This window comes from Gossypium hirsutum, chromosome A12 (assembly GCF_007990345.1).
Source record: "Gossypium hirsutum isolate 1008001.06 chromosome A12, Gossypium_hirsutum_v2.1, whole genome shotgun sequence".
In the NCBI taxonomy this organism is placed as follows: domain Eukaryota; kingdom Viridiplantae; phylum Streptophyta; class Magnoliopsida; order Malvales; family Malvaceae; genus Gossypium; species Gossypium hirsutum.
The window spans coordinates 97,077,709-97,092,310 of record NC_053435.1 but is presented as its reverse complement, the minus strand read 5'-3'; the positions used below and the strand labels follow the sequence as shown (position 1 = coordinate 97,092,310).

Sequence of the window (14,602 nt, the reverse complement as noted above, 5' to 3'; positions counted from 1 at the left end):
TGAATTTTTTTTCTTATATCTTTTTATTTTAAACTTTCATATGTGTATATTATTTATTTTAAAAAAATTATATGTTATTTTGTTATACTATTTTAGATGTAAACTATTTTAAATTCTTTTATTATTTGTTGTAAACTACTTATTATTATTTATCTTAAGATTTCATATATCACTTATATTAAACCATTTTTTTATATTGTTATATATATTATTTATTTGAAGATTGCATTATTTTATTTTTAAATTACTTTATGTATTAATTGTTTTAGATTGTATTATACTATTCACTTTAAATTGTTTTTTATAATATCTATTTTAAACTCATTTTTTATGTATTACTTATTTAAAATTGTTTCATTATTTATTTTAAATGGTTTTATGTTATTTCGTTCTCTTGATTATTATTGTTCGTATTTAAGTAACGTATGCCATGTGATTATTGCCATTGTATGTTTTATAATTCGTTCATCCGTATTTTCATATCATTGTTATTCACTTGTATAATATTGTATCCATGCATTATTATTCCATGCACATTACTATATTCTTATTTCATGTCATCGTATCGTGTATTAAGCTTTAACATGCTTATCCAATATGGATCATTTTATTTTACTCCAAACAAAATAATACACATCGTTAAATATCATACTCGCTATATTTCGAAATGAAAATTTTCTAAATAAGGCAAGATTTCGCGTTTTAGGAAATTCGAGGAATTGTGCCCTAACTTACGGGGTTTCAATTTTCTCGTTAAACCGAAAATGTTTTGATCTAATTTAAGCATTTTTAAAATCGACATTAATAAAAAAGATCGTATTTTAAATCCATTCCCAATTTTCAACTTTCGACATTAAGACACTAACAAATCAATTCGGTACCAATTTTGGGCGTGACGAGGGTGCTAATCCTTCCTCACACGTAACCGACTCCCGAACTCATTTTCTCGAGTTTCGTAGACCAAAAACACCATTTTAATAAACTAAAACGTTTTATTAAAGCAAAGATGATCCGATCACACCTAATAAAGATCGGTGGCGACTCCAATATTCGTTTTCATTTTCAAAACCAAGTAGACCCCGTTTTCATAAAAAATGGTTTTGACTGTATGAATAGATTAAAAGCATGTTTAAATGTGTTGTAAGTCCGGTAATATTCCGTAACCCTATTCCGGCATTGAATACGGGTGAGAGGTGTTACACTTATTTTCTTTCTTCTCACTTTTCTTCCCCATCAAACACACTTAGAGTGTGCTTGGTTGGGTGGAAAAGTAAAGGGATGGGAGGAGGGAGTGGAAAAATGAAAAGAAAATGAATTTGGAGTGTGCTTAGTAGGAAAGAAAAGTGAAAGAAAAGAAAATAGGAGGGATGTTCAATTTCCACCCTAATGCATAAAAATCAACCCTTTCAATTTGAAAAGATGAGATGAGAAAAAATGGAAGAGAAGTGTATTTTAGTTCAAATTATGCAATTTTCAATTGTTTTAATTTCTTTCATTTCACTTTTCAACTCTACCAAGTAATAGAAGGAACAAAAATTACCCTTTTTTTTGTCCCTATTTTTTTATCTTTCTTACCAAGCACACTTATGTACAAAAAATTTATGTTTTTCATTCTTCTAGTTTTCTACCCCTTCAATTTTCCATCAGTCAAATTTTCTTTTTACTCTATTGAGCAAAGTGAAAGGAAAGAAAATAAAACAATTAAAAAATGTATAATTTTGAACTAACTTACACATCTCTCCTATTTTTTTCTCATTTCATCTTTCTAATTTGGATGTATTAAATTTTATGCATTAGGATGGAAAATGATCATCTTTCCTATCTTCTTTCATCTCACTTTTCTTTCCTTCCAAACACACTCAAAATTTATTTTCTTTCCACTTTTTCGTTCTCTGCTCCCATCACTTCATATTTCCACCCAACCAAGCACATACTAAATGCTCAACTTAGGGCTCAACCTTTTAGAAATTACTCATGTAAGGGCAAAACCATTCAAAATGGTCATACAAGAGTCTAACATTTACAAAAGTGCTTAAATAAAGACTATTCATGCGCTTTAGCCTAGTTTGTAGTAAAAAAATAGGTAAACGACGACATATTAAAATAAAAAACACTAGACGTTGCTTGAAAAAAAAACATAATTTGAAACATGATATATAATATTTGAGAAACCATTAGTTGAGCACTTTCGAAAATATTTAGTCCTTATTTGAGCACTTTCGAAAAGATTTTGTTCTTATTTGACCTTTTTAAAAGGCTTGGCTTTTATTTGAGTACTTTTGTAAATGTTAAGCCATTATATAACCATTTTTAAAGGTTTGACCTTATTCTAGCAACATCTAAAAGGTTGAACCACAATGAATTTAGTCAAGATAAAAAGTATTCACTTCGTTAATTCAATTTAATTTTAAGTCTAACAACTTCAAAAAAAAAAAGCTTTGATTTTCTTCATCAATAGGAGCCAACTCAATCTAACAATAAATGAGTTAATTGTCATTGAAAGATGCCAAGTTCTTAGCCATTTGAAATATAAGAACAACAATGTAATTGGGGAGTATATAGTTTTAATAATAAATAGGATTTTTTAAATCTAAATATTTTTGTTCTTATTTTTAATTTACACATTGTGTATTGAATTATATTTTCATGTAAAAAAATAAGAAAATTAGGTAATGTGTAAGCATTGAGAGCTAAATTTTACAAAATTAAGACTAAATTGATACAATGTGTAAAAGTTGAGAACTAAATTTGTTATTATATAAATTTTAAAAGCTGTCCTCTATCTTTTTTTTAGAACAAAAAAAATCCAATAGTTAGATGACCATTTTGTAACTTTTTATAATAAAAAAAAGATATAACCACCCTTACAATAATATTGTTATTTTATAAAAATAAAGGAATACTCAAATTATAGGAAACTCCAACTCAATTAGCCTCTAAATATATATATATATATATACTTACTAGTTTTTTTTACTTGTGTGATGCACATGTTAATAGTATGTATTAATAAAATATATTATATTTTTATAAATTTTAATAATAAAATTAGAAATAAATTAAAAATAATATTTCAAAAACAAATTTTTCAAAATTTTGTTAAAATTTGTTTTCTAATAATTATGTTAATTTATATTATTTTTTGAATTAAATTAAATGTTATAAATGGATCGACACCGATGTAGTTTAGCATTTTTCAATATTAGAATATACAAATTTAACTTTAGAATTTCAATTTTTTTATACAATAATTTGTTTTATTAAAAATGGTTTTCAAAAATAATTTATGGAAAATGATTTACTTTTCTGAAAAGCTTAATATTTCTGGTGTTTGGATGAATCTGTATAAAATATTTTTTGTTGTTTAACAAATTTCTTGAAAATATTTCATAAAAGTTGTTTTCAATGAAACATACATTTGAGATTATAATAAGTAGTGAAATGATTACAAAATGATGTTAAGGTAAAATTATAATAAATAATGAATCTTCATGATATTAAGGATTAAATTGTAAACTTTGTGAAATTTCTAACTGAAACAAGAGAAGTGATATGCATGAAAATTTTTCATGTGAAATATGATTTTATAATGAATTATTTGATTAAAGTGCTTATATGGTGAAAAAATAAATTACATGGCAATAAGGACTAAATTGAAAAAATGTATAAAAGTTTAAGTGTGAAACAATTTAATATGTCAATAATGAAATTATGGTAAAAGTTTAATGAATGTGTTATGAAATGGTGAAATATGCATAAAGTATCATAAAAGTGAAATGGGGGAAAACTATGGAATTTTTATGATAACAAGGATTGAATTGTTAAACTTGAGAAAATTTGTGGATGAAATAGTAGAAGTGAAATACATAGAAATTTGATATGTGAAATAAGATATTGAGATAAATTATATGATTAAAATGTAACAAATATGATTAATTAATGAATATTAAACTTTTATGACAAAAAGGGACTAAATTGAAAAGTTATGAAAATTTATAAGAAAATATTTGATAAGAGAAGAATATAGTAGAGAATATAACATCCTAGTATTTTGACCCAATATTTGAATAGGGTATGGGGTTGTTAAAGTGAATAGAACCTTATCAATTTAGAAAATATCTAATGGAAAAAAAATTAATAAGACATTTTATGGGAATAACAGGGTAATTTTATGCTGGCTGAAAAACCTTTTACATTGACTATCCTATTTTACACGAAACAAACATTTAAAAAGGCTAAAAATATTTTCGATAAAAATTTTTAAAAACTATTTTAAGCATTATTTTTTAGAAAAAGAGATATTTTAAAAAGCAACATTATATATTTTAAAAAAATATTTATACTATATATAATATTTATTTAATTCAGGAGAAGAATTCACCTACATTAAATAAAATTAAACTGATTTTACATCATTCCGTAATTTTTTACACATAATAATTCAATCCTTCAATTATTAATATTTTTAAAATTGATTAATATTTCAAAAATTATTCATTTTAACCGATCCCTTCACTCCAGTAAAAATTAAAATCCATCAAATTAGATTGATAGGTTAAATCAATCTATCCCGAATTTTGCTCTGTTTAATTTAATTTTTGTTGTAAAAATTTTAGTTTATCATTGAAATTCGGAGTTAAAGAAAAGAACAACTAGTTTCATCCCTTCCGTCGTCGCTCAGCTGTGTTTTCTTCAACTATAATTGCAAAACCCTAGAATTGCTCATTCTCTGACAATTCTTTAGTCCAAAATCATGGATCAATACTATCATCACCAACAACCTCATAGTCAGTGGCGGCAACCACCGCCACCACAGCAGCCTAGCCCATGCCCAGTTTGTTCAATTCCTCACTTCCCATTCTGCCCTCCTTACCCTCCTTACCATCATCAAAACCCTAATTACCCTCAGCATCCGAATTATGCCCGACCTGGATTCGACCCCTTCCAACCTCCGGCACCACCACCACCTCCACCTCCACCACAGCCAGCCCCAGCACTGCCACTACCTCCTCCTCCTTACATCAATGGGTTTGCTGATCCTAGATCCTGGCATACCAACCCTAATTACGGCTACGATTATGCTACGGCTGGTGGTGGTGACGTCGATCGGAGCTACAAAAGACCGAGGATTGAGGAGGGTTGTTCGGGTCCTGCTCGGATTTTGACGGAGGATGAGAGAAGGTTGAAGTTGATTCATGATCATGGAGCTGCTTCATTTAGTGGATTTAACCAAGAGAATAAATCTCTCCATAATAATATTAATAACAATAACAACGTCAACTTAATGCCGCCAAGGAGTTCAGAGATGTATAACATCGAAGATTCACTTAATAATTATACCGATTATTATGGTAATAGTAATTATAATTATAATCAGCCGCAGCAGATTCAGCATAAAGATTCAGTGCCCACGGCGGTCAATCATTGGCAAGGTTATGAACAGAGACTGGGAGGTTATTTGCCACACCCTGGTGGCAATCACATGTCTCAGCCGCCACCTCCTCCTCTTCCAGCTTCTCCGCCACCACCTCTGCCCGTGGAGGCTTATTCTTCATCATCCAATTCATCAGTTTCTTTATTTCCAGTAGGTGTTAGTTCATCAGTCACAGCACATTCCACTTATCCGGTGGTTACTGAGCCTTACTATCAGAACAAACCTCCTCCACATGCTTTCCATAGGGAGGTAATCGCTTGTTTTTAGTTGGTTATTCAGCATTGGTGTTTGAAACTGTATTTTCCAAGGATGAACGTTATCTTTACATATTTTTGTTTTTAGGATCCTCAGGCTATCCATAGGACGTCCTCTGTGAAATATGCGGCCATTCCTCCAAAGGAATTATCTTCTGATAAGGCTAAATTTGTTGATGCTTCTGAGTTGTTTAAGATGCCTCATAGAGCTTCTCGGCCTGATCATATTGTGATAATTCTTCGAGGGCTTCCAGGTAAATTATATTTAATACTTGCACTTCAGTTGATATATTTACCTCTCTTTTTTTAGCTGCTGGAATGCAGGCAGTCATTGGCTAATATTTGCTAAATAATAAAAGTAAGTTGAATTATTCTCAATGAGTATATGGAGTAGTGAACACCTTGACATTTCAGAATTAAATGTTTCACTTTTAGTTGCTTTTAGCATGTAAAAATGTAACTTTGCTCACAGTGAGTTCAGGCATTTTTGAATTGATTGGTTTAAGTTAATAATATGTTTGTTTTTTATCAGAGAATAAAGAAATTATACTTGTTCTTTGTGCACCACTAGCTGAATGAGAAACTAGATCCAGATCATATCTTATTTATGATTCATACTTTGTACTTTTCTTTCCTTCAAGTGTTTAGTTTAGTGTTTTTTTTTCCCTGTTATTGAAAGATGTAATGATATGACTGTATTTCTCACTTGGGAGGTAATGAAGCTCATCTATGTAGTGAGTTTCTGGAAACAAAATTTTGAAGTGGCACCAATGGTGACATAAGATGATGCTTTCACCTTTTAATCTGAGTGTGCTTGAGAACTGCATCTTTTATGAGCATCTGCTGGTTATCCTCAATTTCCTCGGAAAATGCTATGGGTGTTTCTTGTGGTCATAGTGTGCAACAATAACCTTTGTGACCTTTATATGCGGATAAAGGAGACAGGCTAAGATGTCATTAACTGTATGATCATGTTTGGCATATTTAATTTACACCATTTCTTTTATGTTTAGGTAGCGGAAAGAGCTACTTAGCAAAGATGTTACGAGATCTTGAGGTTGAAAATGGTGGTGATGCTCCTCGTATCCATTCCATGGATGATTATTTTATGACCGAAGTTGAAAAGGCCTGTTTGTTTTTCTTATTTCTGTTTAATATTCATGGACAGTTGAAGGATTAGCTATGTGGAAATTTCTAATATGTTTCATGTCATATAAATTAAAGGATGAGGAGATAGAAGTTTCAAAATCATCAAGTTCAGTTCGAAGTAAGAAAACAGTGAAGAAGATGGTTATGGAGTACTGTTATGAACCTGAAATGGAGGAGGTAAGCTAGTAATTTATATAAAATGGGCAATCTTGTCAGGGGCTTGAGTTGGAATTTGCGTTTATGTATTTTTTCATGGTTAGGTTTTACATTGCTGCTGAAAACATCTAGTCATTGAATATTCTGCCAGATTGGAAAAATTCTCCAGTCTGGGAATTCTGGATTTTTCTTATGCATTCAAATATTAGTAGATGCATGCATGGCAGCAACCTAGTCTTTGTATTCCTAATTGCACTATTTCTTTGCTAATGCATGATACTTGCTCTTATTGTTTTAAAAGAATTTAATGTTATGTAATATGCTACAGGCATATCGAGAAAGCATGTTGAAAGCATTTAAGAGGACCCTTGAAGATGGGATCTTCAGTTTTGTAATTGGTATGGCTCTTCAAATGAATACTAGACTAATGAACACAACTGATTTTTATTTTTGTTCTATTATTATTGTCATTCTGTTCTTTAAGTGGATTAGATGACGTTTGTGGTCGAAAAATTAAGTTTAATACTGATATGGTTACATGTTTCCTTTTGGTTTGATGATTTTGTGGTGATGCCTATATTTTATTTTCAAATTCTTCTGTTCTTGGTGGTAGTGTAAAGATGTTTCCTTCAGATTATAGGTTCATGTACCTGCATTAGATTCAGTATGGTTTAGAAAACTGAGGATGGCTTGAACTCTTTTCTCATTATTCCTTCACAAGGAGAGAAAAAAGAAATGGGACAGTGAACGCATAGGCTTCATTAGATGAAACAATTAAACATTCTCCCTGTTATGCTGCCTTTTTACAGCATTTAACCACATGAGTGATCTAGCTTCATTAGCATTTTAAGTGGTCATGCAGTGCCCATGCACTGCTTACATTTTTACTAACTACAGATGCAGTTTTTGTTCGGCAATTGACCCTTTTCTTGCTGGTATGTGTGCTTCGTCTTAGTGGATGACCGCAATCTGCGGGTAGCTGATTTTGCTCAGTTTTGGGCAATTGGAAAGGTATACTCTCAATTCTTTCTCACACCCCTCTCTGCAAGTATGTTCTGTGGGAATATTTTAAAGGTGTGCAGGTCTTCATTTGCATAACATGGGTCTTATTTCTTTTTGAGTTTTCTTCCTCATCTTTTGATTTTAATTAAAGCTTTTTTTTTTTTTACTTGTGAAATCTTCTCTATTTTTCGTCCCTGATTTAATCTAATCCTTTTTACTGCATGGGAAAAAGTTTTGACCCATCTAGGGAAAGAAATATAAGTATAAGTAATCCTTTTGGATTGGAGCTTGGAAGTCTTTGTCTCCAGCATTCATTTGACCTTTTTATCTTTAGTGATGTTTTCTTGCCCCCCTAGCTTGAGGTTCTGGTTTGCTTTCGAAATGTAAAGTGGTTGTCGCTTTCATGGAAATGTAAAGTTCTCTGGTTAAGAGGTAATTCAGTTAAAAAAAAAAAAAGAGAGGAAAAATAGGATGCTTTTGGTCATGCTTGAAATACTTGTAATTCGAGGCCCATGGTGTTATCTTCAGAAGGTGCAACCTGTTGTGCAATGGCAATCATAAATCTTCCTTTTAGGTTACAATTAGTTGCCATTATACTTCTCTGATTTTGAACAAACTGTTGACATATTGTGCCTTCTACCAAAATTGAATTTGTGGATTTCATGCTTGACTATTATAATATCATCTAAAAATTCAATTGAGTATACCAAATTATTATTGATATTCCTTATATGCGCTTTTGAACTTAGGGTGTGGAAAAGCCTACATTATGGTCCCAGTATTTTTCTTGCCAGTGCTACGAGTTTGCATGTAGATTTCATGCTTGACTATTATAATATCATCTAGTTTAAAGCATTTCTTATTTTCTGGTATGAGCATGAATGTATGTACTTATGCAAGTTTGATGTCTCAATGGGTTCATTGCTACTATTATTATTGATGATGGGTTTTCTCATTTATGGTCAAATGATTTGAACATATGTCAAAGCTTATCTTACATTTTGCTTTTGCTTTTGTTTTCTACACCTGAATGTTTTCAACAGTACAATACAATGAATTTGTTAAGGGCTAGCTTCTAGGTTGGTGGTGTTGACCCCTTGTTGGTTAAAGTTTTTTTGTTCTGACAACTCCAATTTTTTTGCCTCTATCATAAAAAAGTATGAACAACTTTAATATATATATATATTTGTTTTAATCAGTTGCCACAAGTTTTTTGCATCACTTTTGAAAACTTTTCCTGCAATTTCCATTTATCCTGTAGAAAAGTTCTGCAGTAATCCAAATCCTACTCTGACCGTTTACATATATAATTCTGGACTTGAACCTCTAGGGTGAAGCATGATAAAACTACTAATAGGAACCCTGTTTGCATGTTATTCAACTGATGTGCTATGCTTTAAGCTGTTAATGATGATGACTATTGAGTTCTTTAGTTGGTTCCTCCCCTTTTTTTTTGTTCATTAGCTGTTTTTTCTTATTGTTCCTTTCTTTTTCAGAGATCTGGTTATGAAGTTTACGTGTTACAAGCTACATATAAGGATCCTGTGGTGAGTGTGTGTATAATGTGTTTTCTTAACAAGATTTTTGTCTCATTGCCTGATACGCATGCGTTTAATTTCTAATGTTGATTTGACAAGTTGCTGATTTTTTTTTTTATAAACTGAACAAGAGAGTTTCCTCACTCAATTGTCCATAAAGCTGATAATAATGTTGAATTTCAGGGCTGTGCAGCTAGGAATGTGCATGGTTTTACCCTAGATGATATCCAACAGATGGCAGGACAATGGGAAGAAGCTCCGTCATTATACTTGCAACTCGATATCAAGGTCTTTTTTTCTTAAGTTTGCTTCCAATTTTAACTACGGTTAATGCTTTGGAAATTCTAGGACAAAGCAAACATCATGGTTTAGAAATTTTAAACATAAACTTGTCTTCTGTAATTTGAAAGAATTTGGAAATCAAAGTTACTTTGATATGATACGACAAGATTATATTGTAACTTCTTCTGAATGGTGTATTTTGCTATTATGACAGTCATTATTCCATGGAGATGACCTGAAGGAAAGTGGTATTCAGGAGGTAATTGACTTTCATATGATGCTAATCTGATTGAAATCTTACTTCTGGATGTGCCTTCCACGTCCATTGAGAAAAAAAAATTCATGTTTAGTCATGACATGCATATATGGGTAAATTATTTTTGCCCATTTATTAGTGCTTCGCTGATAACTTCTAGTCCAAATGTTTCTTTGCAAGTAAAATTCTTTCTGGCACCCAAACAGAAATGTATGTTTAATCTTCTTCTTCCTTTTTTTTTTTCCTGACAAGGAAGATTGGTTGTAGTTGGAAAAGTCACTTGGAAAATCCCTTTCTTGTAGCATTGTATAACTTGTTTTGGCACTGTTTTGTCATGTTTCTTCACCCTGGAAGGATTGTGGTAACACAGACTCTTTAACATGTGATTTTGAAGTTGGTATTCTAAATAGTTTAAGCTGGTTTCTCTTTTTATATCTGCCAGGTTGACATGGACATGGAAGATGGAGATCGTGAAGAAGTATTAGCAGGACAACAAGAACAAAAGACTGAGAAAGTGAACTTGCCCACTCTTGGAGACCATGTACCCGAAGGTATATTTTTTCTCTTCATTTATGTGCCTTCTGCATCAGTTTGTACTCAATATCACTTGTTGGTCATCGCTTCACCCTTCATTTGTGTTATTGACCAACATGAATGGACAAATTTGTTTATATTAAGAATACTATCCATTTGTGTTACGTTTTAGACAATATATTTTCTTGATTTTTTAGTTGCATCTCAAATGAGTTCTGATACTTTGGGTGTGTTGTGTAGTCTGAAACTTGAACCATAATGTATTTTGTTTCTCAAATGCAAGAGTTCTCTAGTTTCAGTTTTCACGTTTTTGTTAGTATATATATTTGCTAGGTTGTGCAGTCTTGTATAAGGGTTACTATATATTGGAATATATGTTGCTGTGGGATTTCAGAACAATATAGAACAGAGATTTCCATTACTGAATTAGCATACAGTATCTCATATTTTAATCTTGCTATAAATCCAAGACTACTTTATTTATAGGTTGGTCCAGGGAGTTCTCACCTTATTGACTGGTTGGGTCATAAAAGGTTGAGGATTCTATAATGTCAGTAGTTGATAATTTTATATGCTTATGAAATTCTTTGCTGTTTAATGGAAGCTACTAATGGCAACACTCCCGAACAATTTGAAGATATAAATACTGGAGAGAAAGCTAAGGGCAGGGAATAAGTAAATGAATATTAGGGTACTTAGCGTATGGTACTAACAAATTTTGTGTTCATTATTTTTCTACTTTTAGCTTCCTCCTCAAGACTAAAGTTCTCTGTACAGCTTTATAGGATACCTTTTATGTGTATATATACATATAATATATATTTACATGCATGTGCACACACGCATACTTTATTTGCAAATTGCTGTAGTAATATTGCATGCAGTGTTATAATTTTTGGGGTAAACTACATTAGTAATCACCGAACTATGTTTTTTTTTTCTTTTTTGGTCACCCAACTATAAAAAGTTACAAAATGGTCACTGAACCTTTCAATTTTGTCGTTTTTGGTCACCCAACTATCTTGGATTTTGGGTGTTTTCATTTTTAGATTAGCCAGCTGGCGATCAAAAAAGACAAAATTGAATAGTTGAGTGACCAAAAAAGAAATTTACTCACAGTTGGCTGACTATTTTGTGACTTTCATAGTTGGGTGATCAGAAAAGGAAAAAAAACCATAGTTGGGTGACCTCTATTGTAGTTTACCCTAATTTAAAAAAAAACAATTGAATATAGTGTTTATATTTTGGTTAAAGTTAATAAAATTTCAATTATGAGTTTATTATTTAGGATATTTTCTATATACTAAGTTGTAATAGTTGTAGAATAAAAATTAGTGATTTGTTGGACCAGACCACAGCTTTGAAATTAGTTCAAGTAAGTTATGAGTTTATATTTTGGTTAAAGTTAATAAAATTTCAATTATGAGTTTATTATTTAGTATATTTTCTATATACTAAGTTGTAATAGTTGTAGAATAAAAATTAGTGATTTGTTGGACCAGACCACAGCTTTGAAATTAGTTCAAGTAAGTTATTTTCGGCTTTGCTTGGTAGAGTGGAAAGAAAACTAGAAGGATGAAAAATAGAAGGCGTAGAAAACTAGAAGGATGGAAAACATAAATTTTCTTTCCATAGGTGTGCTTGGTAGGAAAAATGGAAAAATGGAAAAAAAATTATCTTCTTTCCTTCCATTGCTTGGTAGAGTTGAACAATGAAAGGAAAGAAAACAAAACATTCTAAAAATGCATAATTTTGAACTAATATATACCTCTCTCATTTTTTCTCCGCTCATCATTCCAATTTGGAAGGATTGGTTTTATGCATTAGGCTGGAAAATGATCACGTATCCTATTTTCTTTCCTCTCATTCCCAACCAAGCACACTCAAAATTTATTTTCTTTCCACTTTTCCACTCCCTCCTCCTATCCCTCCACTTTTCCACCCAACCAAGCATACCCTTAATAAAAAATTAATGAGGATTATAAATGTATTTTCACCTTTACAAAAGTTTCAAACCTCTTAATTTCCATTTAATTATATTCATGCATCAAAAAGAAAAACTGAAACTTAGAGGTGCAATTAAACTATTACTTTACTAAGGTAATTGAACTAACATTAACTCTTACAACAAAATTTTATTATAAAAATAATGAGGGTATTTTGGTCTTCAAGAGAGGTTTCACAGCACATTGTATATGGTATTGATATTCAACTTTTACTGTTTGACATGTTATTAAATCATCCCATTTCCTATGGTTTGGCTCTTTAGATTCTTCAAAGGATGAGAAGAGATGGGATGCTGAGGGGGATTATCTTGTGGAAGTAAAAGAATTAAGTAGGAGTAAATGGTCTAATAATTTGGACGAAGATGAAACTGAAGGATCAGAAGCTATTAAGGGAAATTTGAACGCTCTCTCTGGCTTGATCCAAGCATATGGGAACAAAGGAAAATCTGTACGTTGGAGTGATCAGGTACTCCTTATATATTGCGAAACATATCTTTTTACTTTAGTACCGTAAAGCCAATGCTTTACTCAAATTATTTTTTACTTGAGCTTAAACCAAAGGATAGAAGAAACAAAAATGGGATGGTTAAATGGTTGGGTATCAAAAGAGAAGGCAAGGGTCTAGTGAAGTAGGTGGCAAAGATTGAGTCTGAATAATTAGCTTAATTTTATTAAAATATAGTAATATACTTTCTAATTCCATATCCTGGTTAAGGTTGAGTATGAAATAATTAGCTAAAGTCTAGTAAAATAGGTTTAATAGGTTCTTTAATTTCATATCTGTATGTTGTCCTAAATCTTTTGAAAAATTGCGAGTGTCACTCTGTTGTACTCACATCCCATGTCCATGCTATTTCTTCTGAGGTTTTTTGGTTTTATGTAATTTCCTGGTGGCTAATAACCCCGATTTTTATTTCTCTTATTTGTCAGGGTGGTGACACTGGGTTTTTAATAGGTGCAGCCAAGAAGGCCAAGATGCTGTCTCTAGTCATTGGACCAGGAGCTGGTTACAACCTGGTCAGTTGCACAATTATCGCTTCTGTTATTTCAGTTTTACCCAATTTGATTTAAATGGAAGATAATTACATTGAATATCCTCCAATTAGTTAACAGCTAGCCTTCTGTAACATTTTCTTCTTGAAAGAAATTAGTTGACACTGGGAAGCCAGTGAATGACAGGATTGACTTTATATGGTTCTTCTATTCAAGTTGATTAGTTGAATACCCTTGTGCTCTGAGTTCGGTAGTTTTTGAGAGGCTAACTTTTTAATTTTTTCTTGTGCTTTTACAACATCACATGCAGAAGTCTAACCCATTACCTAAAGAGGAGAGCCATACATCCAACAGCATTGGCAATTCAAAGAAGCAAAGTTCATTCCAAGAGCGACTTCGTGCAGAGCACGAATCCTTTAAAGCTGTTTTTGATAGGAAGAAGAGGTTGGGGGGCTTGATCTGGATGAGGATCAGTAAATAAAAAAAGCTCGGGTAAGTCATTTGCCCTTGTAGAGAAGTTCGGCAACTCCCCCATTTTGTTGGTATTTGAAAGGGTAGACAACCATATTTGTAGAGTATAATGGGAAAGAGGGGTGGTTCAGTTTTTGTAATTCAGAATGAAAACTCCATAGTTAATATCCCTGTGGTAGGAAAAGAAAGATTCCCTATCATGTGTAATATATTTATTTTTCTGGGTTCCGAAGATGTATTCCATGACGTACCCAGAAAGTTATTCATATATATGAAAGTATCCAAGCATTAGATATATTTCAGCCAATGTTAAATTATGTTGAATTCAATAGTCGTAGTCTTATAAATTTAACATATCTAATTGAGATTGTATGTAGCCAATGTTCAGCCATTGCCCCCTATCAGCTTGGTCAAGGAAATTATATATACCTGCAATTTGCAAGGGTGGAAGTCCTTTTAGCATATTAATCTTTTTCTTGAAAGTACATAATTTTTAATATGAAAATGGAAAAATGACTAAATATTTT

At 31.6% G+C, this 14,602-nt stretch overlaps 1 pseudogene; it reads left to right on the top strand.

The window, feature by feature from the left end:
• Positions 1-4,606: 4,606 nt before the first annotated feature.
• On the top strand, positions 4,607-14,370 carry LOC107939853 (uncharacterized; annotated as a pseudogene).
• The last annotated feature ends 232 nt before the right edge of the window (positions 14,371-14,602 follow it).